Source organism: Meleagris gallopavo, chromosome 1, assembly GCF_905368555.1.
Source record: "Meleagris gallopavo chromosome 1, MGAL_WU_HG_1.1, whole genome shotgun sequence".
NCBI lineage: Eukaryota > Metazoa > Chordata > Aves > Galliformes > Phasianidae > Meleagris > Meleagris gallopavo.
Genome location: NC_139404.1, coordinates 97,415,582 through 97,442,200, shown reverse-complemented (window position 1 = coordinate 97,442,200; position 26,619 = coordinate 97,415,582). Strand labels below are relative to the sequence as shown.

General features: G+C 36.2%; 1 long non-coding RNA gene across 16 annotated transcripts in view; it reads right to left on the bottom strand.

Moving 5' to 3' along the window:
* The window catches only part of LOC104913987 (uncharacterized), a 517,821-nt gene that overhangs the window by 243,925 nt on the left and 247,277 nt on the right, over window positions 1-26,619 (bottom strand). For all 16 annotated transcript variants that reach the window (XR_014887671.1, XR_014887668.1, XR_014887694.1 and 13 more), the window contains one exon: window positions 25,240-25,288. This is a non-coding gene — a long non-coding RNA (uncharacterized LOC104913987). The remainder of the gene's footprint in view (window positions 1-25,239; window positions 25,289-26,619) is intronic.

Sequence of the window (26,619 nt, the reverse complement as noted above, 5' to 3'; positions counted from 1 at the left end):
AATGTCTATGTGTAGATTTGGCTCTGCAAAATGCAGATTCCTTCTACAATACATAGACTATCAGAACAAAAATAGAAAACTGTTTTCCTTTTTGTTGGTAGTAGTTTCACTTAGTGCTAAAAAAGGATGAGGCCTTTTAAGTAAAAATAGTTTTCTTCTCCTTAAGTACTAAAACAGGATTATTATTTTTATATACTTACTATGGATAATATTGAACTGCAAGCCCACTGTAGTGAAAAAAAGAGAAAAAAAACAACACTGCACTGCATCTTAAAGAGGATCAGAAGGCACATCCACAAATTCCACAGCCTCTAGTACTGAAAGCTACTTTGTGGGGCACCTGCAGCACATCTACATCCAGATAACCATCCTCCATCCTGTAGGTGCCCAAGAAGACATTCCATTTCTCTTCAAAAGGCAAGCAGTAGATTTGTGTTTTTCTATTGCTCTCCACAGCCTCACTGCCAGTTCAGAAGTGTCTCCTTGTGGATATGACACCCCACATCTAAAGGCTCACAATAGGCAAAAGCATCCTGCATCACTCTTCCAGACCCACACTTAGGGACCAATACAACATGGTGCTTGACTTTGTATTTCACTTAGTGATTGACAATGCTGTTTGTAAAAAAGCTTAATCATGACTCTCTCCCTTTTAATAAGCCCCTTATATCCCAGACCATTCAAGCTCAGTGATATGGTACACCTACAGTATGTGCAACATAAAGCAGAATATGCTGTTAAGTATAGAAACTACACAAAAGTAATAGCTCACAGAATGATTTTAGATACCTTGCTATAGACACAGACCAATTCCATTAAATCCTATAACCAAAAACATCCTGCTCAGCCCTAGCTCATTATGTCATCATTTCTTTTTTGATAAAAAAAAAAAAAAACAATAATAATAACAGCTAGCACTACACTAGGAATTTATCCAATAGAATAACTGTGTAAGATTTTTGGCACTATTTCAGTTAGGCTTTGTAATTTGTCTTCTGACATTTTTTTAGTATACCACATGAACAAACAAATGCATTTCAAAAAACTGTAAAGCCACAAGTTACATAATGATGTATGAGAAGTGGAATCTGTTTTAGCTCCTAACAGGTATAATTAGCATAATAGAAAATAATCATGTTGTATTTCAATGCATCTTTAAAATGTTCAGGATGTTTTATGCTCTCAGTAGTTGATTCGTATTTACTTACGTTCTTGTTAAACAAAGCCTGTTCAGGAACGGTACATAGAGCTGACAGCTAAACAGCAAATTGCTTTTTTTTTTTTTTTTTTTTCCTAGTGTGACTACAGTCAAACAAACCAAACAAAACCTTAACTAATAAAGCTACTCAAATGTAGTGCTACAAGATACGTGATGAGATGGTTTTCTATTTCTTTCCTATGAAACTGCATGGCCTTACGAAAATAAACAAAAAGCACAGAAAAAAGCAAAATCTCTACTCCCTAAGATTCTCATCTACAGTTTTCTATGATTATTTCATCTGCCAGATACAGGCTGAAAGCTCTGTGCTTATGCTTGTTCCAAAACATTATTCTCTCTAAGCAGTATCTTTTCCTAGACAAATTCCATTCCTTGTCCATTCTACCTAATAAGGCCTCAGTATTCGCACAGCTTTCCCTTCTGTTGACTAAATCATCCTTTCTATTGACTAGTCACCCCCTAAATAGTTTTTGACACAGGTCACAGCTCCCACACACAATTATTTTTACATCAGGAGCCTGTTGCCTACATGGCCAAACACTTACCTACAGTGCACTTTTCACTACCATGACTATGCACAAAGTTGTTGCTCTGTCCGTGGGAGCGCCTAGCTTGCTGTACATAGCCAGCTTGAGGTCTCCTCCTGGGGCTTGACACAGACAACCGAAGCTAGTGGAATTTACAGCTCCACCATGACCTCTGCCTTTAACCTTGGAAAAGCTATGTTATCTCTATGGCACCCTTTTTTGCTCTGGTAACACAGACAGATTCACTTCAGAGGTTTTTCAGCTGGAGAGGAATATTTCAATAATTATTCCTTTGACTACTCTAATACAGAACTCTTCCCACACAAAATGTTTTTCTTAGCTGCAAAGAACAAATCAGATTTTTGATCCTTGTCTCCCCCGTCTGCTCAACACTAGCGCTTTGCTACTTAGATGCAATAAATCAACACCTCTATACCAGTAGCAGCTACTGTTACTCTCTACCACTTCTCCAAAACATTCTCCCTTTCAGCTTCCCAGTTATGTCTGGAGCTTTATAATCTAGCAAAGGAAAAGTAATTGTGTTGTTATTTACTAACGCCTCATTCTTATTTCATTCTTTGATCCTGTCCCTGTATATCTGACCTCCATTAACAGCCCTAATTTTTAGAGCTTTGTCGTGTTGCTCTTCCTCTGCCTCCCTTTTTAGCAGAGAACTCGATATGGTAGCTTCCTCTCATTCCCTGTCATATTTTCAGACCAAGTATTTTGCTTATATTCTACACTTCTACTTAGGTGTAGCCCAACAACAACAAAGTTCAAAGTTTCTTCCTCAAAGTAGCTTTTTTTTTTTTTTTTTTTTTCAAACACAAGTGCAGTTCAGAACAGGGTACATCTTTTGGTCCTTTCAGGAATGTTGTTGGTTCTTCTGTCTTCCAAGCTACATTGAGCGAGTCACTAGAAACAGCCAGTCTATACACATTCCAGCATACATAGAGCTTTCAGGTACTTAGACTATCTCAATTAATGAATAATCCAAGAGGCTCCTATTTTTTACTGGATGGGGAACTGAGGCATAGGAAAACTACTTACACGACTTAATCATGGGATATCAGTGATAACTCAGGAACCAAAGCTAAGTCTCTGACAAACCAAACTAGAATGCAAATCTACAGACTATTCCTCCCACTTCCCAAATGATAAGTGTTCAGCAATCCTCATGTAGTATCTTTTTTAACCCTGTTACCCTTGGAGTAATATATGCGTACATGAACTATTTTGGCTGGCTTCAAGGCAAAGAAATAGGGTGCCAGAAACTGTTAAGTCATTTTTATTTTGCTATGTGGAGCACTTCTTATTTTAGTCTTTGATACAATGATAACTGATGCCCCTATAGCTATTATCAGATGCAGTTAAAAAAAAAACAACAAACAAGCAAACAAAAACAAAATACACAAAACCAGAAGTGGGGGAGAATAGGATGTGTTATATGTGGTCTCAGTACAGAACTGCAAAGCAACTGCAAAATGTATGCTATTTCCAATGCCATCTTGTTCTTCTAATTCTGAATGCTTTTTGTACTAGATTGTTTTTATGTGAAAAGGTATTGTTCATTTTCTGTCATCTATCTTTACATGTACTTACTAAAGTATTTGCATTCTACAAAACCATCTCTGAATTCAGATTTTTATGTGGAAATGTGAGAGATGTTGAACAGCATTTATAAAACAACAGCATATGTTTGAGTCACACCAGCTTTATATTAGTGCTACCAAATGAAATACAGATCCTGTAGTAGACTTAGGCCAAAACAAACCCATGATATACCAACACTTGAGAATTTATAAAAATGTTTGTTCCCCTTCAGAAGCCTTTCTCTAGCACATTCCTTCAGATCTTCCCATCTTGTATCTCTGGACTTCCTACTGTCAGCTGATGTATTCATTCAACCCTGCTGCAGCAGTGTTTACAATAACAAGAGATGGACCTCTGTGACTTACTTGTAACTTGAGTCCATCAGTCCAGTGTGTTACACCAAGGCTGTGGTGTTTCGAGATCAACTAACTTCCTCTAACAATGAAAATCGTATACAACATTCAACATAAAATAAAATCAAGATGTTCATTAGCAGTCCCTTTCTTGGAAAAAAAAAAAAAAAAGAAAGAAAAAATAAAAAGAAAAGGACCATTCGTCAGGAAAGCATAGTTCATCAAGCCTTACTGCTCAGCTAGTTCACAAAAGCTTTCATCAAATATGGAGGAAAAAAAAAAGTAATGTTCTAAACTATTCAGGACAATGATATCTACTTTATGCACCTGAAGACTTTACTAAAGACTAAGATTTAACCATTTTCAGAGTTTGTTACTTATTTTGAAAAGACTGCATGATGAAGAAACAGCGTACACAGAGATGCCAGCCAGAGTACAAATACATAAATCCTCAAAGTTACTACAAGTTATGGAGATGAAGATGGAACACCATATCAAATGTAGATAAAAATAATAAATAAAAATATTTTAATTAGTTATTATTAATTTATTATTCAGTTTTAAAGATAGAACATGTGAGAGATAAAATATTTTTGTGCCTCCTTAAGCAAAATTAATGTTTGCAACATCTAGATCCCTTTCTGTTTATTCCAAAACGAACTGAACAAATATTCTTTCTAAACTGCAAGAGGTTTATCAGTGAGGCTATATGCTTCAAACTGAGTACTTTCCACATCCCATGAATTGATCAAATCAACCTCAGTCAAACTGATTGTTTAAATTCTGTATGTTTCTCAAGGGAGTACAGAAAGACCACCTGATGATGTGAAGTCCATTCAAACAGCATAGATTGTTTTTATACTACTTGTTTAGTCCTGTCTTTAAGGCAAAGTACAGATTTGCATAGGTGGAAATCTGAAGATTTGTTAACTTTTTTTTCTTCTTTATCATTTATAAACTGCTAAAACAATGTCAACGATTTTGCTCCTAAACCATTTAATACAATGATGAAATTATGTTTGTATATTTGTCTATATATCATAGTCTTGGTCACATAAAAGCAAGTTTAGAGATCAATTAAAAATGCAAATTTTATAACAACAAATATTCTATACAAGAAGGCTATATACAAGGAGCTATTGAGGACATCCTGTAACAATAATGTTACAATATGCAAGTTAATTCCAACAATATATATTATCACTTGTTTCCAGGCACAAAGCCCGTTTACGTGTAAGAGCATGTCTTGATGAATTTATTCAAACTTATGGATCTGTTCAAGCTGAAACTCTTAAACTGGATCAGACTGAATTAAAGGAGAAAGAAAAAAAAAAAAAGAGGCATTCAAAACAAGCCCTTACATGCCATGAAGTTGGCAACTCTTAAACCATAACAACACCATGAACGAGCTTATGGTATTTGTAAGTACCAACAAACTAATATGTAGCCTGATATATCTTACAGATGGCATTATTTTGCCAAAGCAGAAAGAAGATCTTGGCAGGGAAGTACAGAAAACAATAAACACTGGAGTTTTTAGAACTGGATTTTCAGAAGCTGGCCTCCATATTTGTGACATCTGAAAATAGGCTGGAAATAAAGCCTTTAATTTCCTCTGTAGCTATTGCCAAGAACACAGGGAAACCTTGACAGGAGGAGGAGAAGATGAATGAGGCAAGCTGTGGAAGGTAAGGATTTACAGAAGCAGCAGGATGTGGTCATGTCCTCCCATGGCGGTGATGATGGGTTGCCTTCTGCAAGGTCAAAATCCCAGGCTATCAACAGAAAAGTTTAAGTACCAAAAAAGTCTCTTACCCAATGTACATAGATCACTCCAAAAGTAATGTTTCCTATATATTTCCATGGAAACTACAACAGATACAAAGAGCACAGGAACACTATTTGACACGGCAAATTCTCAGCTACAAAATGATTTTTAACACTGTCATCATCTTTAGCTATGCATTTTTGCCACTGATTCACAAGAGCCACACACTGAAATATACATGGCCATCCAGAACACGGCTTGTCTTTCATACTACTGTTGCCGCTGCTGAAACATGCCACCTCCTATCTCACTGTGCTGACACCCACTGTTTGGTCTCCAGAAACGTTCAGCATCTTTGTAAACCTTTGGGGAAGCTGAAGTCCTAGGATACTCAATGTTGCCATATCCACAAAGATCTTACTTCTCTTTGAATTAGCATTAACCCTCCCAGAATCTATTACCCACAAAATCACTTCGTTGTAGTCAAGGAAGAGACAACTCAGAACAAAGAGCAAAAAAAAGGTTGATCTAAGAGAAATCTTGCATGGCCCAAATGTCAGTCAGTGTTGCAATGAAGAACTGTCTTCACCTCTCACCCTATTCCACTGGAGGTATGGGGCTGCAGGATCAGGGCCCAGATTCACACAGCCACCACAGTGGTGCAGTGCTTTCCTCCTCAACCAGCTCCATCCTACAGCATAGTGTGGCAACCTGAGCTGGGCTGGAGATGATGTCTGGGGTCAGCTAGAGCCCAGCCATGCTTAGATATTACTGCAGGCTCCAAGCTCAGCTGGGATGGGACAGGACAAATTCGATGTTGGGGGTGGTGCCCAGCTGCCTGGGCAAAACTCCAGAGAGGGGAATTGGCACCGCTGAGATTTCATGCAGCACTCTTCAAGACAGAGCACCTATGCCCCAAGGGAATACAACTGCACATCAGATGGAGACAAGAAAGGGATGTGCTCAGGGCCCTAGCACACACAGTGTACATTCATAGATACCTATGTACCACATACTGCTTGACCTGGCACCCTGTCCAGCCTTGCCCAGTTACAAGGAATGGTGTTGGCCTGCAATCCTCTTCCCGCAGGATGAGGTACTGATGACACATTCCTTCTCCTCTGGGAAAAGAGGATCCAGAAAGGATGGCAAATCGTCACTGCTTCCCCACAGAGACCCATCAGCAGCATGGTTATGTCTTATCCTTCTCACAAGAGAACCCATAAAATACCACACAATGCCTGAGGGATTTCCACTTCATAGTCCATTACTAAAAGAAGTATGTATCACCTACAAGCCTGAGGGGAACTGTGCATGGACCACTTCATAGTCTGATGTTCAGTTCAGTTAGCAAACATATGATTCATGCCTCCAGTCTTCTCTTGTCTTCATAGCAATACTCATCAATCTACTGACTGAAAGCTGTAAAGTATTACAAGATAATAATTTAAAAAGTTGTAGACTTTAAAAACTAAAAAAAAAAAAAAAGACAACATGCACACATCCCTACATATGCAAAGTAGTGTCAAAACAAGTGGGGAAAACAAACCACAAAAGAGCATCCAAAGTTTTGCTTCATTTTATCTATTGGTAAATGAAAATTACTGCATCAGCACTTAAGAGGGAGGTCTTTGGTTTGTTTGTCTTTCTCTAAAGGTTTGATAGTGCTTTGATTAAATAAGATTAGAAATCACTACTATCAAATACTGATCGTTGTAGCAGCTGAGCTCCTTCTGAGTAAATTTAACCTGCACTGTATGGCTTCGACTCAATAGAAAGAAGCTATTTGCTCTTCAATTCATTCCTTAATGCTTTAAAAGAAATCTGTTGAGAGTCAGAAAGAATGCTTTATAACAATTGTCCTGTTACTGGCAGTAGAAATAACACACCTGAAAGATGTGTTATGAGTTACTTTCTCATATGAGACATTCATTTGCTGAGTGACATATAGCTGCATTTTTCTTTTAATTACTTTGAACATTTAATATTTAAATAAAGTAAATAAAATTATGCCCTTAGCTCCCAGATTTCTATTCTTTATTTATATTTGTATATTTTTATTCAGTTTACTGGCTTCTGAAAGCTAGATTGCTACCATGCATAAGTGAGTTAGTCTCACTTTTCTTGTGATGTTTTCCTGGTTAAATGTTATTCTAAAATCATAAAACAATGGATTTTATATTCTGATTTTTTTCCATTGTAGAGTTTTTCCCAACTTCCATTAGACATTCCAACTTGATAATTCTTCCAAGGAAACCCTGCTGGAAGCTTGCACAAGAGGCAAAGGAGTAGAGCAACCCTGACCAAAGCGCTACTCATCCTTTAGTATGCTATACAGGTAACAAAGTGAAAAGCAGCTCCTAATTTTTTGCAACACAACCACAAAGTCTACCTTAAAAAAACTGCCCAAAACTCATTAGAGATGGATAAAATTCTAATACATTTTCCGGTGCCTTGCTCAATACCTTTTCCTTAATCTGCAATAGATGAAAGCTTTTTAAAAAATGAGCAAGCATGACTCATTTTTATGACCAATGCACCATTCGCAAAATGCTTTCCAACCAGATTGCAGTTCAAATAAGACATGTGTATTGTTGCAAAACAAAATATGCTGGCTGAACAGAATGTATTCATCTATATTAGTTTTTTCTTTCTAAATCCAGCACACTGGGAGCTAAATTAATCTGCTGAGTGCTAAATTCATCTACTGAGAGCTACTGTAGATCCAGAGAAATGTTTTGAGTGCTGTAGCAAACAAGTCTCACTCACTCAGGAGCCCTCTGTGGGCTGCTGGTGTTTTAACCATTTTGTCTGCTTTCAAGAAGCATGCAGCTGATAGATGAGGAAAATGCTCACTGATTTGCAGTGGCAGTGCTACAGCCAATCATCCCCAGAATGAGACACAACCATGAATCTCTCCAACTATGCATATTTATATGCAGCTGTCATACCTCTAGGTCTCCGGTGAATTACAAAGTGCTTGTGTGGCCACCAGGATGCACAATACTATTCTGCTAAGCCTGCTCTGACTTAACTACAGTAGAGGAAGATGGAATTTACAGAAACACATTTCATTTTCCCTAGCGAAGCTACCTCTGGAAAAGTACCTGTCTAATGTAAATGGACTATACTCTCATAAATTCTCATTCCAGAGGCATTTTCCACGAACTAAATCATTTAAAGAGAACAAACATCTTGAAATAATATATTTTCAGTGGAGTCATCTGAGTTACGACAACATACTAACACAGACAAGCTCTCTTGACTCTAAAATGAAGATGAGGATTAAGAAGAGTGACATGAGCTTAGCAAACTTTAGGAGTTGAAAACATCAAAACATGGGAGAGGTCTATGGAGATGAAAAAGGAAAGTCCCAATAGAATCATAGGTATAGAAATGTCCCTATGAAAAAGTAAAAAGAGAACCAAAGATATGGCCCTTTTAAAAGACTGTTGAAGTCACTGCACTATAGATTCAAGCAGGCTATTTAGTAGTCTACTAAACTAGACTGATATTTTAAATTGTTTCTTAAATTTTACAGCCCTGATTTCTCACAAGGCTTCTTCAGGTTTGTATCAGAAGAAATAAGACACTGGAACCCAAACCCTCCAACACTGAAAAGGAGCTGATACAGACAACAGCTTCCATGTACAGGTGAATGTGATTGCCTCTGATCTGGCCCCCCAGAGCTGAACTTACTGCCACATCTCCTTTCCTTGAGGAAAATACACCCTAGATGATCCCCTGGGTTACTAAGACACATAGAAATCTTACTTCCCAAGTTAAGTTAGAACTTGCTGCTCAGGCAAATTCACGGTTACAGAAAAGGGCAGACAAAAATGTTGAAATTTAAAATCATTAAAGTACAAAACAGTAAATAAAAATCTTATGGATGTATTTATATGCATTTTTAAAACTTCTTAAGCAAGTTGATGGAAATACTTCCATTTCCTACTTCCCTGAAAGCAAGCTATGGCAGAAATGAGGGTAGAGGGCAAAAATGATATTAGAGGGCAAAAATGATCAGAAGAGAGTATTTCCACATATGGTATTTACAATTTAAGAAAGCTAATAATCAGGTTTTATTATGGCAATCAGACATAGGCTTAACTCCTACTATGAAGTTATTCTCATATTTTCAGTTTCAAAGAACAGTATAAAAGGACGTCCACTAAATGCCAAAAAGAAATACCCTACAAACTATATATATGCTAAATAAAACTGCTAATCTGAGAAAGGTTGTTACAGAAATCTACATCATTATCAGATCAAACTCCAAATGGTATTGTATCAAAATGATGAAAATCTTGTATGGATCAGGAAATGAAGCAAATGGACCTATTTTAGTTTCAATTTTATTACTGAAAATGGGTTTTATGATTTGCTGTGCATAGTTAAAGCGCTACCCAGACAAATTACAGCTGCTCTTTTAACCTGAACATAAGATGGCAGAGTTCCAACCAATCTGAAGTATGGTTTCTAGGCAGAATGTCAAATCTCAGCCCCCTGGGTTCCAGAATGATGAATTGAACCTTGAAAGTTGCAGCAGAGCAGCATATGTGATTTCTGTACTGTATTCTGATCACTCATGAATATACTAAAACATGTCCATGCATGTTATTCCAAGTTTCAGTTTATTGTTTTAAACTATCTTTAAGAGAAAAGAAAGCAGAATAAAAATATTTTTTCTAAAAACAAATGAAAAATATTTAAAATGCATTGCTAATTTAAATACCAAAAAAAAAAAAAAAAGCTTATAAATTTGTTTTTTCTTTGTTTACTACAGAGGATAATATGATGCAGCCGAAAGGGCACCATTTTACAAGGCAGATCTGCTCACAGACTCATTGGAATATACTGCCTACAAATTTAAGGAAAAATAAAGAAAGAGCAGCTTTAGGGTTTTTTTTTGTTTTTTTTTTTTTTGCATTATCGGCTACTACAAGTGTATAATATCTATCAAACTTTTGTGTTTTGTTTTTTTTTTAATAGTTGTTGGTATGTGAATATGCCATCCAAATGTTCGACATCAGCCACGCCTATGCTCATTGTGATACTTCAACTGTTTTCATACAACCACTTCCTTAATTTATTTATTTTCCTCACTTCAGTGTGTGTATTACTTTCAAGAGCCATTTCTCTATAGTATAGCCCAAAACTATCACTGAGAAAGCAAGGGAAAGTAAAGGATACTAACATCATATGCCAAGACTACTGTGCAGATCTTCCTGATGGTGTGCTTGGGAACAGGCTCCATGGGCAGGGAATGTCTCCCACTGCTGAGAAGGATACATGCTAAGATATAAATGCATCAGCAATAATACCATACTGCACGCTAAACCCCACTGAAGTTCTTAGCTGAACAAGATGCATCCAAAAATCACACCATAATAGTTTCAGAATCATAGCCAGCGCAAAGTTCAAAAGAGACAGAGGCAGCTTCAAGTGGAACACATGCTTTTAGTAGAAGTAGACAGAAATGAAAAGTAGAAAGTCAACATACAGCAATCTTATGAGCTATTTGTGCAACTCAGCATTGCAAAACCTCTTCATTTACATATTTTCCAGCTAGTTAATGTCTGCCTCCAGGACATGTTTTTAAACATGGCATTGATACAGTGAATTTTCTGCTTCTTCAACCTCTATGGTTTTATCCTTCATAACCCTTTGTGTAATTATTACAATAAAAAATTCCTTTGATTTTGTAACTAAGTAACGAAGTTACCCATTCTTTCCTTAATGTTGACTCTAAATAGTGCCCTATATACATATACATATATATATATGTGTGTGTGTGTATATATATATATATATATATAAGATTTAATACAGGTGCAAATAAAATAGCTTCAGAATCTGGTTAATTTCTGGAAGATTGCTGGTCTAAAATAACCTTTCATGTAAAAAGTTCTTGCATTGGCAAAGGCCATATTACAGACTCACAGAGATGACTGAGACAGGAATGTACCTCTGGAGACCATTTAGTCCAACCCACTGCTTAGAGCAGGGTCAGCCAGAGAAGTCTGCTAAGGGCCATGTCCAGATGGCTTTTGAATTATTTCCAAGGAGACTCCATAGCCTCTCTGGGCAATGGATTGCAGTGTTTGAACTCCTCATGGTAAAAAGTTCCTCTTTTTATTCTGTTTAAAAAGAATTTCCTCTCATCTTTCCACTGAGTACCACTAAGAAGAATCTGGCTCCATCTTCTGTGCTGCGTCACATAAACCACATACACACATCACACATACAGTGTGTTGCATTTAAACATAAGAAATTTAAATGGTTACAGTTCATTACTTTGTAACCATACTTTTCCCATCTTTCTATCTAATTTTTAGCACATAGTTGAGGTCAAGACACCAAGAACCACAAAATAAGAAACTAATGCAGATGTACCAACTCAAAATAAAGATTCAAAATCTTAGTATCCTGATCTTTCTTTCCTCATAAGTATTTACAGAGAAATCAGAAATAACTGGGTGAGACTTGGTGTAGATTCTCAGGGTTAAAAAATACCATTTTTAATTTTTTTTTTTTTAAGTTCCAAGTGAAATTTAGCACTGATATTTCTTTAAACCTAAGGCATTTCAAGTGTGAAATGCAGCTCCAATTGTTTTTTTGTTTGTTTGTTCTTTAAAAAATGTTATGGACCACAAAACAGATTTTAAAATTTTACTGCATTGAGAGTGAAAAGTAAAGTTTTCTAACACTATTTTTGCTGCCACTGAACTTTTCTTAAGAAAGGATAGAAACATTTCTTAAAATGAGAGAACTTAACTGGAGATTCAGTTATCAATTTTCAAAATGCATTCAATAGACATCTTAATAAAGGTGGGGAAAATTAAGAATGTGACTGTCAAATATTACTTGGAATTTGCATACTTTTACAAATTTGTATTTTTAAAACTTTGATTTTAAATGCAAATAAATGGTTACCAGATGAGCTACATCATGAGCACTTCTTTTAATTAATGTCATAAATCTATATACGCTGCAGTGATATCAGCCCATAAATAAATCTACCAGAAGAGTTAGGTAAAGCTATGAATTTCGTTATAACATTTGACATAAAAAACACTATAGTTTACATCAAATTGGTTTTTTTGCATGAGATCTGTCTAATAGATGCTGCTGGTATAGTTGGACATAAAAATCATTCACCTAATGAATCACCATGAACAAATGATCTAAAATATTCTCCAACAATACTGTGAATTTCTTGGGTTTTTTTAATTATTTGTAACTAGAACATTTAGTATTTTAACTGACCAGCTTTCCAAGCATAGGATTCTGCACTTTCTCACTTCTACATTTAATTTGGTGCCAAATGCTGAACATTTGTCTCTTGGTTACTTTATTCCTTAAAGATTATAAACTGTGACTTCCTGTAAGTCAAATCAGAGAGTGTACAACAGCAGCAGGTCCTCCAAGCTACCTTACATACGAACCAACAGACCAAATCCAAGACTAGATAACTATCAGATATTCCATTCAGCCACTAGCCAATCTACCAAGCATAGTACTAGCTGGTGAGTTTGGATCCCTCTGACACAGACACAGGGACTATGAACACATCAGACAACCATGGGCAGATGAGAGTCATCAGGAGGGGACTTCAGGCCTTGAATAAGGCAAACCAAACAGGCAGTCTTTCTGTGCCTGCAACAGATTCCAACTTAGACTTTACTTATTACATACCAACAACAAAGTTCTGTTCCTACTGAAATCTATGGAAAATTTTTTCTTCAACAGAATAAAATTTTTACCTAAGCTTATTATTGATTTCATAGCAATGATGGAATCTGATATCCTATTACCAAATACTTAAGACACCAACCGCTTTCCTTTTTAGGATCATACATTAACGTAATATTTTTCCAATTACTAAATAGATATTTTTAGCCATAAAAAGAATGCCAAAGAAGAAATAAAAAGGAAAGCAAAAAATAAAGGACAACTGATAACAGCATATATGCTCTAAGTAAAACAAATGAATTTTCCGAGACAAAGGCATCAATTTATTACCAATTTATTTCCTTTAGATAGAATTTAAGTTCTACCTCTTTTATCTTTTTAAAAAATTATTTGTTCTTTGTTAGTACTCATTAAATTTCTTGTAATCAAGACTGTTGAACTAAAAACATATAGTTGCCTGTGAACCCAATACTGCTCAACATGCAGAAATCTCAGCCATTTTTAGCTATGGAAGAGCATATCATTTTTCATTACTGCTACAGGATTTATTAAAACTTAGTACAGTACAATTACAGGTCAAGTTCCACCTACTCCTGTTGCATGCAGTTACTGTGCCTATAAGCACTGTACAACTTGAATGTCATCTTTCAAGACACTGTATTGCAAAATAAAAAATTCCCAAAATGTGTGCTGATTTTCCTTCCAACAGACATCATACATCATGATAAGCTCAGGATATCCATTATTTTAAACTAACTCAAAGCCACTGACAAAATCAAGAAAACAGTTTTGGAACAATAGATTTCTAGACATGAGTAGCTCAGTAATTTTTCAAGAGCACAGTTTACCTGCCACTTCCACATATTTATATGGTTTCCTTTATCATTTTGCAATTGTAATTTATAATGCATTATTTACCTTAACTTGCATCTATCAAAGTTTTGTTTGGCTTCACCTTCTACCTACAGGCCTAAAGGAAAAAATGCTTCTTTACATACATTTTTCATATCAGAGTAATGAAATTCTTTTCAAGTAATATGACAGCTTGTTTTTAAGAAACAGAGAATCTTTGCACCTGGAGAGAGATGCTGTCTAAAGATATGGCAAATACTTGTGCTCACAGCTTCTGATGAAGCTAGCTTGCTGTGAAATGCCATTCTTCAGCTACACAAGGGCATTTCAGACCATGTCTACTTTTCAGCTCCAGTCTTTCTGTCTGATATTAATAGATGTCTTCATATGTGATCTGCCTGGCATTTGGAATAATGTATTGCAGTGGGTTTTTCAAGATGCCATTAGTGTATTCATAATGAGCAGAAAAAAGCAGTAATGAACTTTATGTGCTATGAGAAGAGCAAAGGACAATCCTTTGAGAACAATCAAATCTTATTTTAAATATTCAGGTTGTCTTTTGAAACACATCCTCAAAAGCAGGAGCTTTTGTATCCTTATGATGAGCACTGAACTGTATAAAGGTAACAGCCAGCTTCTATATTTATTTTCATGCTTCAGATGTTGTCTTGACATTTTTTACATTTTATAATAAAAGCTATAAAAAATGATTAAGAGTTGGTCTCCAGTAACAAACTAAAACATATACGTAAGTGAGAATTAGAGATACAGATACATAGGTGGGAGTTTTTCAATGCATAAACTTGCAGCAAGTATAATGGCACAATATGGTCTGGGACACCAGATTTGTTCTTCCCATTGCACAAAAGGATAATTGGTAGGAGTCACATAGTCCATAATGAAAAAGTGATGCAGATTTCAAAGCATAAGATGAATTAGTACTTAAAACCCTGGCGAAGACCATTAGATAGGCATTTTTAAGTTTGCTTCAGGTAATTTTTGAGATCCATGCTCAACTTACACCAAGTTTAGTAACCGACAGTATAGCAACTCAAGGCAAAAGAAAGGGCAGTAATTTACCCATTGCCTGATTTCTGGTACCTACCTGCATTTTAAGACAAATTTCAGTGCACATCAATGGAGAGGGAGGGGATCTTCCAAAGGGAAGTTCTGATTGCTTCTTTTTCTGAACTATTTTTACATTCAATGATGGGAATAAATCCCAAACTCTCAAAGAACATATTTCTGAGAACTATATCACAAAGTCAAGGAATTCCAGTAAATGACCATTCATTTTACTTGTGTCTGCCTCCACTGGGAGCACAGTAAGTAGACTCTACCTTTATCCTAGAAACAAAACTGCGGAATTTATCACTGAAATATATGAATATGAATTAACATAAACTTTGGAAATAATATGTTTTGTGGGGTAGCTAAAAGCAGAACCACTTACATTGTAAAAAAACAAATAACAACAACAAAAACCAGCAACAAACCCAACAACATAAGGATCTCATTTAATCATCTGCATAAATATAAGCATAGAATAATTTAACTGAACACAAGAAATTTATGACATGATACTTCTCTTTTAAAAAACAGTACGTCTCCAGTGAGCATGCGATGTAAAGGATACATGTCTCAAATGGTGAAAAATAACCAAGGACAACACTAAAAATGAGAATTAAGAAAGGGTCTGAGCAGAACTGACTACAGTGAAAACAGAGAAGTGACTCCGAGAAAACAAATGCCTCAAAGTAGCATTGTATGACTGGAGAGTTTTGAAAATCAGAAAGATAATTTTCTGCCTGGATTTGAAAACGAAGAAGTACCCAATGGAATATCTGTCCAACTTTCAAGCAGAAAAGATCTATATTGCAGCATTTTGATTGATTTGCTATTTTGAAGGTAGAATTATAAGGAAAACCATAAAACAATGAAGTACTGTAACTAAGTGAAAGAGGAAACCAGAAAAAAAAAAAAACGGAAAAAAAAAAAAAAAAAACCTTACAAGAAAATGTAGGAAAAAACACATAAATTTTTAATTTCAAAACTGAATTCTTAATTTCAGGCCAAAATTAATCTGAACTTCTCAAAGCATTTTTGATAGCTTGCTGTTAATAAGGTAATGAAAATAACTTTCCCTACACTTGGATTTTCTTGGAGGTATAGAGAGAAATCATCATCACTAGTCCCAGATAAATGAAAAAACATGTATATAATGAGACCACTATTATTTCCTAACTTTTTTCTAAGTAACGTTGACCTGGAAATAAATACTTGCAACTGTGTTCTCATACATTTCCCACCAGGGTATGGCGCACGCAATTTAATAAAATCCATTTGCCTACATTTTGTGGTACTACATTGAACTGCTGAGAAAGATTGGTTGTTAAGAGTCAACAGAACAAAAACTTCAGTCTTGCTTCAACAGTGAGGCTCTGAGAATGTACAGCTATCATGAAAAAAAAAAAAAGGAGTGTAAATGACTGGATAATAAACAGAAAATTACTGAACTCATACTGTAATTCAAGGATACTAGGCCTTGATGCCTCTCCCTCTCATAAAGCCTTTTCCTTTTCTGTTATTTAAATCCTGTTTAAAGTATTATTTTCTGTATTTTCCAACGAAAGCTGAGTTTCCCTCAGTCCTTCCTCATTACCCATGTTGCGTATAGCGAGGAAAGTGACTTTTGTCTGCCTGAAAGATAGGTTCCTCTGAAATGACCCAATTAACTCAAGGTCATTTGAAAAATTCTGCATGTACAAATAATACTGACCAGTTTTTGAGAAATAAAAGGAATGCATTTGGGGTTCACAGCACTAAAAATCTTATTCATCATTTTCTGGGAGTGCTACCTTACAAATGGAGTAAGGCAGCAGTGTCACTACAGATTCCACCCATCAGTTATTCTAGTCTTATAGCTTTACGTCGGCCATCTCGATGCTACCACAAAGCAATCTTGAGACCTCTAGAAAGTGGTCTCTTTCTAGACTGTATCAGATACTTCGCTCCTTGCTGGCTCATTCCTCATGAACATGCTCTATAAAATTCTTTCATCAGCTTAAAACTTCTCCATTGGAATGCTGCAAAATAACAGGCAAAGTATCAGAGACCACAGAGATTAGATTTCTTGAAACTTTGACATCTCAGTATTATCCACCTCCCTGTGGTGTCTCTTTCTCCTCTGTTTCATAACTTCAGGTCATAGCAGCTCTGCATTTTTTTTCTTTTCTGCTCAGTTTCCACAGTCTCATCACAAATCTACCTGACATGTTGTATAGATACTCTTATGGACCTTCCCTCTCTTCTCACTTCAAGCTCACATTTCTAATTTCTGATTCCTTTGGCACTGATCCGGATTTTTTGCAATAACAGCTTTTCTTGCCAGTTTCTTTATCTTTAAAAGGGATATAAAAATAACTGTTTACCAGAATCAATAAATTCTGCTCAGAAGGTGAGTGATGCTTTGAATGAAGTGTAACCTCAACAAGGAAGGACTGTAGAAAAGCCAGAGACCACTTAATTCCTACATTAGCCCTTTCATTATTTCAATCTCATTAATCACCTTTGAGGTTTTAATTTAGATAATCTTAAGCAGGTTAGTAGACCAGCCATACAGCAGAAAAGACTACAGTACAGGCAATATCAAATTCACTGCCTAAAGCCTGAAAAAGATCTGTGTTCAGTCCAACAGTAAAAAGCTGAAGGTGTGCCCTGGAAAAAGTTGGGAGGATAGCAGCTGATAAAAGTGCAAACCATTTATGTAAAGAAACAGGCAACTGTGCTCTCCTCTACAATTTAAAAGTGGATGTGATAAACACTTTAGGAAGTGAGATTTTGGCTATTCCTAATGCTTTCAAAGATTTCTTTGTTAACAAGATCGAAGGGAGCAAAAGCTTTTCAACCAAAGGATGTAAAAAGAATGTATTTTCAAAGTCCATGTCACTCTGATGGATTCCACTAGCCAAAAATAGGTAGACACTCATTAAAAAATGTATTTTCTTAGGTTCTTCTTGACTCACTGAGGTATGAACTATAAATTTCCACCAGATTAATGCTACCAAATCTATTTCCAACTCTGAGCCAGGAACCATGGTGTTAGGTTAGTCATTTTTAATATTATTTAGATGTTTCTTCAAGTATAAATAACTACTAGCATAATTACTTATGCTCTCAAAAACATTATTTAGTAAATATGATATTAGTGCACGCCTACAATTATCTAGTATTTTTGGACCCATTATGGAAACCTGCGTCTACCTCAGTTTGTTTCCTAGAATCCCTAACTTGCCTGCATCCTAGTTGTATTTTCAGACTGCATGGCTTTTACCTTATCATGAATTATATGTTCTTGTTTCACTTTAGCACCTTCTTTTCAATGTTCTCCACAGCTGGATTTCTTTTTCTTTTGTCATTTGTATGTAGAGGATGCAAAAATGGGTTTTCTTAAATTTTTAACAAATATAAAAAACATTCCATCACAATCACTCTTTCTGCTCCATCTATTTTTGTTGATGTTGTTTTTTTGCTCTAACAGTGGTGTTTTGAGTGTCTTGGTGCATTTCACCTCCAGCCTATGTTTGTCTTTCAGTCTGAGAGTGTCCTGGCAGACAGGGGCTCCAAGTTTGCCTTGTAGAGCATTGAGACAAACAGTCAGTCCCTCATGACTGATATAACTGTGTGCTCAGAAGGAAGCAGACAAGTGTTTTTCACCATGGTATGACACATTCTGTCTCTCAATTTCCCCTGTTTACATTAATGGTCATGATATTGAACACCTCTGACAAAAAATTACATACCTATCTATATAACTTTGATGGCATTTGATGCATTTGTCAGTGTCCAATATCCTGTACAGGATCCTGTAGTCTTCTATGGCTGTAGCTACCAGAATAAGACTTTAAAATTTGCTTTTTTATCAAGTGTTTGTCACTTGCATGCCCTTCAGACTTTAACAGTATGCTACATTCAAAAACCCAAATTCTATGGACTTACTCCTGTATATTTATCATTAAAAAGAGATTCTTAGCACTCTACTTTTGATTCTATCAGTGGTAGGAAAAGGTTAAAGTAAAATCTAAACTAAATTCCGAAAATGCCCCAAACCCAATTTATCTTCATTTATCCTATTATACAAGTGCAGAGGCTTCCAATAGGCATGTACTGTAGAAGCTGCCATCCTGAAGCTGAAATGACTTATGGTTTGTAAGGCTTTTGTTTGCTTTTTTTCCCTATCTACTCCCTGATTTCCTAGTGTGCATCTTCCTTTATTTAAGCACTACTGAAGTGGCTTTTTCCTATCCCAAAGAATTTTCAGAGGCACACTTCAGATGCATCTGGTGACAGTGGACATACGGACAGGGAAAAGACAGAGCACAGAGAATTTTCTCCTGTACCAGAGAGTTCTAGGAAGGTTCTTCCTCCTCATTTCAGAAAGCACCTCAAGTATTCCAGCACAGCACCAGGAAATGTAACTGCAAAAAGGAGCCATTATAAAGGCTGAAGAGATTTATTTTCTCAAATGCCACCACTTAAAGCAGCTCTTCTGTTACAAATCAGTGTTCCAGACATCAAATATTATCATAATGAAAGAAATTAAATTTTGTTGACTCTTTATAAGCTTAATCACCACAAATTCTGTGCATAATTCCTCCCTGAAATGCCAAAAAACTTCAGGCATGGGAAGAAATAGAAGGAGGATGAGAGAAATGATTGAGGGGATGGAAAGACAAGCTGAAGAGAACACAAGAGGTCATCTAGTTCACCACACTGCCCCAAAGCAACACCAGTTATTCTCATTATTCCCAAGACATCTGTCCAATGAGTCCATTCAAACTTCCCTTGTAAATCAGATCTTCCGGATCTCTGATTATCATCTCTGTTCTCTGTTTTCTTCTCTCAGTACATCACTCGAAGCAGAATACCACACTCCAGACAATCAAGATGCTCACAGCTAAGCCAAGAGCGTCTGTCAATAGCTATTGCACTCACAAGGCCGACATGCATTTACATCGATCTACAGATAGAGAAAATAATACCATGCACATAAATGACTAGGGTTCGTTTCTCAGAGACGTACAATAACCCTTTAATCTTCTGGGGCCCTCAGCACAGGAGGGATGAGGAGTTGCTGGAGAGGGCAAAAAGGAGAACCACGAAGATGGTCAAAGGAGCACCTCTCCTATGAAGATAGGCTGAGAGAGCTGGGCTTATTAGCTTGAAAAAGAGAGAGTTCCAGGGAGACCTCATTGTGGCCTTCTAGTACTTGAAGAGAGCTTATAAGCAGGAGGAAGACTGACTTTTTACATGGCCTAATAGTGATAGGACAAAGGGGAATTGTTTTAAAATAAATGAGGAGGGATTTAGATTAGATATTAGGGGGAAATTATTTACTCACAGGGTGGTGAGGTATGGGCACAAGGGGCCCAGTGAAGCTGTAGATGCCCATTCCTGGAGGTGTTCAGGACCAGATTGGATGGGTAGTCTGATCTAGTGGGTGTCAACCCTGCCTATGGCAGGGGGCTGGAGCTCAAGGGTCATTATGGTCCCCTCCAACCTAAGCTATTCCATGATTCTATGATCTGAACTTGGAAGCCAGTTCTAAGAAAGAGTACTAAGAACAAGCTCAGAACAAAAAAATCCCCTTGTTTTATCACCAAAACCTATAAATAAAAAAATATTTATAATATATTGACTCACCAGTGTCTCTAGTAGAGCTGAATCAGCTGTGATCAGAATTAGTCTCAGTTCCAATGCATTTGATTAGGAAAGAATAAGGAGACGATTTTAGCAAAACAGAGGAAGAGTCTCCAGTGCTATTGCTACAGTTGGCAAATTCACACAAGAACAGAAGGCACAATGCCTATAACACCTGAGAAGATATTCCCTCATAAAAAATTTAAAATGTAATAGTAAAATCACTTTGAATGACAACCACATAAAGAGTTGTGACTTTAAGCTTTTCTTAAACAACAGGATGTTACTAGGAAGCAGCAAAATACCATGGGATTTTAGCCCAGTTAAATGGAGGTCTGAACAGGGAGGTCAGTCATGCAATGGGACAGAAAGTAGTGATATCTGTGTGGTGACCGTCTCTGGTTTCGTAAAGACCATGTCTTGTTGCTATTCAGCCTGAAGCAGGCACACTGCTTTGTCTGCAGGCTTGGGCACTGTTCCGAGGAAACAACTGAAGGAGATGAAGTCTTAAGGCAATAACTAAGAACTGAGGGTACGGCTGTATTCATGCTTATTTTCAGCTCAACGATCTGTGAGCAGGTCTCATATAAGATATATTTACAGTGGTGTAACACACGCTGACCTTGAGAACTGGTAAGCACCCTTTCGATGGTTTCAGTGATCGTATTGACATGAATAAATGAGGCTTATCCACAGCCAAAGCATTTGAGCTGGACTGCATATATATTTCTTGCAAGATACTTAATTTTAAGAAGGAACAAGAAAGCTCATGTTTGAAGTTGATAATCTGTTAACGTTTCACACTGTACAATGCCAGAAACACAAAGATTAAAAGGGCAGAAAAGACACAATATGTTTGTCATGTGACACAGTTATCAGGAAACATTTTAGAAAATTTTCCTTCCAAAAAGGCTGGTTCACCAAAAACAAAGTAATTCGCCAGGAAATGTGCCATTTCATTTTCCATTAAAACAACAACAAAATAAACAGTTTAGAAATTGCTGAAACATTATATTTACACATTGTCAATATGAAAAAGATTTAATTTAAAGTTCAAATATTTTTTCCAAATTCTAATATAAATATGTACAAAAAAATCAAAATCAAAATGAAATATTTTACAATTATTATTATTATTTGATTCACCTACTCCATTTTTTATTTATAAAATAATTGATATTCTATCTTTTTGTTACTATTTCAGAAACCAAAAATTTCTGAAGTGTCAATAATTCTCTACACCCAAGAAAATTATTTCTGACCTTCAAGTTCTGTAAAGTCATTTCACTTCATTAAAATTGTGAAAGCATACAGTTTTTAGAAACATTTTAGTGCATCTTTCTCCTGTCTGTATTTTTCATTATTAGGGATATTTTTATTTAAAAAGAGTCTTAATATTAAACAGCTTTTCTGTTTCTGTGGCTCACTCTTCTCCAAGGTCTTACTCGACTGTTCTAAGATTATAGACCATTTTCTTGTAGCAGCTAATTGTGAACCCACAAAGTCTCTCAATTATGGCAAAGAATAGGTATTTGAAAGTCACAAATGCAGGCAAGATTTACAAAGAGGTATTTAATACAAGGCAAAAAAAAAGTTCTAAATAAAATATAAAACAGGTCATCTCTAATTTTGTCTGAGTGAAATAGAATGCACTGCACTTGTTGAACACTGGAATACTACAAACAAGAAGGGTACAGATGCTTGGAAAAGGATGTTCTTGTGAAACTGTCAGTGAATAGCCAACAACAGTATCATATATATACGACAGCTCACACAACTGTACTCAGTACCTGGCAGAGGATTATATAGCAGGATATTGCCTAAATTAAGTACAGTGGACAGATTTGTTGCACTTGAGGGGGGATCTGTGAATTGTCTTCCACATCTGGTGGTCACGGAAGCATCTCTGCCTGCCAATATGCCACTTTCCTCATGTCCTTAGATGCGCAGCCCAAAAAACTGGCATCTCCCTCAGTTGGGTCATCATTTTATTTTTTAACTAATAAGAATACTACCAATACTAACAAGTACTCAGAAGTCAACAGGTAGCAAGGATGTAAAATGCCCAGTAATTAAATAATCTATTTTTTAGTAAGTTACTTATTTTCTTACTCTGAGTACTTGATAAAATAGACTTTTTGCACAAAAAAATTAATGTACAAAATGTAAAGTGAGGTCACGGAGCTGGACTCTGATGTGAACAGTCAACTCATGGCAGTGACTGCTAGCAATAGACTGTGAATTAAGTAGCAAGATAACACTCATTTTGCACGTTTTCACATGTGAATGTCTGTAGTTTGGTGGACATTTCTAAGCTTGATATTGAATGTCATTTTGACAGAAAATAAGAGGATTAATAACAGTTGTGTGGTAAAATTCTACCTCCTAGGCAAACAGCGGTCTAAATGTGATGTTATATTAAAGGTATATGTTTATATATAAAGGTATGTTAGTAGCATACTTGTAAAAACAGTCACTGGTAGCTTTATATCAAAATAGAATATTTATACTAAACTCAGTTATTACAATGTAAAAAAGTGTTATTAAACATTTGTTCACATTAAAAAATCTGCTGTTCTAAAAACCAATATTTATAAGATCAGTATTTTCACTATGCAGTTACTGATATCCTGCTCATTGGTTTTATGTTCCATTCTATCTTGAGTGCCTTGAGCACTCTAGATCTGGACTTTCTATCTCAGAGATACAAAAATATTCAAGCCAGAACCCTCTAATTTACCAGCATTATGACTTTACTGGGTTATTTTGTTATTACAGAGAAGAATCAGGTGAACTTATTATCTTTGCTACCAAGTTTGCATTCTGAGTCTCTCACTGAACCTGTCAATGCCTTTGTAAGTACTTGCAATGTTTTCTACTGCAAAACAAATTCCAAAAACCAACAACAACAACAACAAAAAAAAACACAAAAAACCTGAGCACAGTCTAAACGTAATGATTTATTTTAAAAATTATTTGATTTGAACACTTGTTTTTCTGACTAAATTCAGCCTTTACTGAAGTATTCTAGTAGATACACACTTCAAATGAGTGCTTCAATTCTGCTTAGTCAAAAAAGAGGGAGAGGAAACTCTTAGTTTTACACAATGGAAAAGCAACTTCCTTGCAGAAAAGTTCAAGAGGAAACACATGAAAAACCTTTAATTTATTCTCTCTTGGTATTTCCCTAAAATCAAATGTTAAGGATTAGATTCTCGCTTGACAAGGAATGCTGTGAGTCACATCTGCAGAAATAAGTAAACGAAATGCATGCAAAGGTCAGACAATATTACAGCCAGTATCTAAAAAAATAATTTCATATTATTTATCAATAGTCCAAGATCCTTAGCCTAATCGGTTCCAGCCTACACTTTTGAACTTCCCTGGAAGACACAGGAATCAGTAATGGGTGTAGTGCTAGCAGAAGTACTACTAAGATGAAGGCAAGCATGGCATTCTTCCCTGTTGCTTCCTCTGGAGTTGAAAAAAAATTCTTTTGAAACAGGGAGTTTATTTTGACAACAAAATTTCCAGGGGAAATACAAGGTCTAATGAAATTACATTGATATTAGCACAACCATTTTGCCCTAAAAATCTGTAATTAGCCAAATTAAAAGAGCCAAAATCTTCTTTTAACCATATTTTAAAGCCTAGCATCTTTTCTGAATTTTGTTCTATATTTTTCCCAGACAACTCAACTAACGATGCATTGTGTAAAACTAAGAGTTTCTTCTGTTTTCCATTTTGAGCTGAATTACAGTTCACTTTTTAGCATATTTTGCTTGTTTTCTAACTATTTGTGTACCTACAGACAAAGTCAAAATTAGAAGATGCATTTTATTTGTCCAGGTTTCAAAATTAGGATAAAGGAGCTAAAATGAAATGCATTAGGGTGCCATTTTCTTCACTGCATTACTGAGAAACGAAACAACACCACCAGTACCATCTTACTGTAACTTTCTGGTTGCAAATCAATTCACTAGCAATGAACCACATCTCATCTGTATGAAATAAATGTTATTTTTTGTCTAGATAGATTTTGCATGTTTGCCATAGATCAGCTATGAACTACTCACATAAATCCCTATGAACACAGTATGAACATAAAATGCTACCATCTGCTGTTTAAAGACACCTTGGTTTTAAAGCAAGGGTATTGATGCTCCCAACCTTTTTATCATCTGAAAACCCATCAACAGCTTCATAATGATGAATGCAATGTAGACCAGTTTGCATTTGCAAAATTCACTTTTAGAAATGGCAGACATCTGGAAACCACTTTTAATTATACTTTCCTCAAGTGGGAAAGCAGTAGCTTGTGCCCATGGTGAAGCTTTTATATCTGACCACACAAATACTAGCAACCACCTGTGCTTTACACTGATTTTCATTATAGAGTATATCATATTACTGCCCTATTATTCCAGAACGACATTTGAAGCCGCTGTGTGACTAAGCTGCAACAAGTGTGGTCTCTAAAAGGCCTCTACTCTACAAAAATGTAATAAACTTGATTGCAGTTTGGGTACTTACCACTGAGGGTATCACAATGATCATGCTCCCAAAATTTGCTTCTCTTGCTCTGAAAGTCATAAAAGATATACATTAACAATCATGATTGCTTGTCGGGGAATTGGAATTTATTGAACTAATATATACCCCCAAATGAGATATCTTGTAAGCTTTTGGAACTCCTTTTCAATATTTGTTCCATTCATACTGTTAATACATGAGTATTACAGTCAAAGACTCTGCTTCTTCAGCCATACTCCAAGATTACAAAAAGTTATTTCAACTGTGATCTCTGAGACTAACGGTATTTCAATTCTGCTATAAATATTTTCATCGATTGCAGACATTGAGTTGGATGATTAGGTTGGGTTTTCTAAACTTAATCTTCCTCCTCTACTTCCCCCACTCAGCACAAACCAAATGTAACAGGTTTTTTACATCATTGTTCCTATTTACTAACAACAAAAAAAAAAAGATGTTTCAGATTTCCATGAAATCTTTTTCTTCTTTACAACACTCCTTGTATGTTTTGGAAGAGTATAATGTTGACATGCAAAATTCAGTATATCACAGTTGAAGGGAAAGGCTGAAAATTTGTAATGCTCAACCCCCAGGAGACCTGGCACACCCTGGACAGTCTTTCAGAAACACACCAGTATGTGCAGTTTTGCAAAGGGTAAAGTGCTCAGTTTTACAGACTATATTTCAGCTTAATTTGCTATTCTGACTGACACTATGTGTATGTAACTAAAAAATCAAAATATTGCCTTAGAATATTTTAATCTGTTTGTCAGTTCCCATGCTTAAAGAAAAGTCTTCACAATGTTTTACATCTAAAAAACCACATCCTCTTGCCTAGTGTCTTCAGCCTTTAATTCAGGAGGTAGGTTTTGTGGTAAGACACGAAGCCACAGAGAATCCCTCTTGGGATAAAACCCTTTCCCAGCACACTGCCCATGTAACTGCCTTCTGCCAAGGGTTCTGGAACTACAGCTGCATGAAGAGCATCCCACTTTGGGAGAGGTTCACAGCAGAGCTGATGTCAGAATTGTGAGGCAATCGCTGTGCCAGCAGGCAGAAAATAACCCGTCTGCAGTCGTAATGGCCTTGGCTTGCCACTCCAGTGCTGCCTGCACAGAGGCATCTCGGTGCCTCCATCTCGTAGCCACTGCTGCTGCCCACGAGGCTCTCCAGGTCAGAGGAAGCAGAAAGGTTCCCTGCCATGAGCCCACTTCTGGCCATCTCAGAGCCATCAATATGACTCGAGCTGGAATTTAAACTTTCACCCAACTACTAAGTACTCAAATAATGTGCAGCAGTGTTCCCTGGGTTGCATAGGTAATTTCTGCAAAAATATTCATAATATTTTAAGAGATTGAATATGCTAACAGTCCATAATCC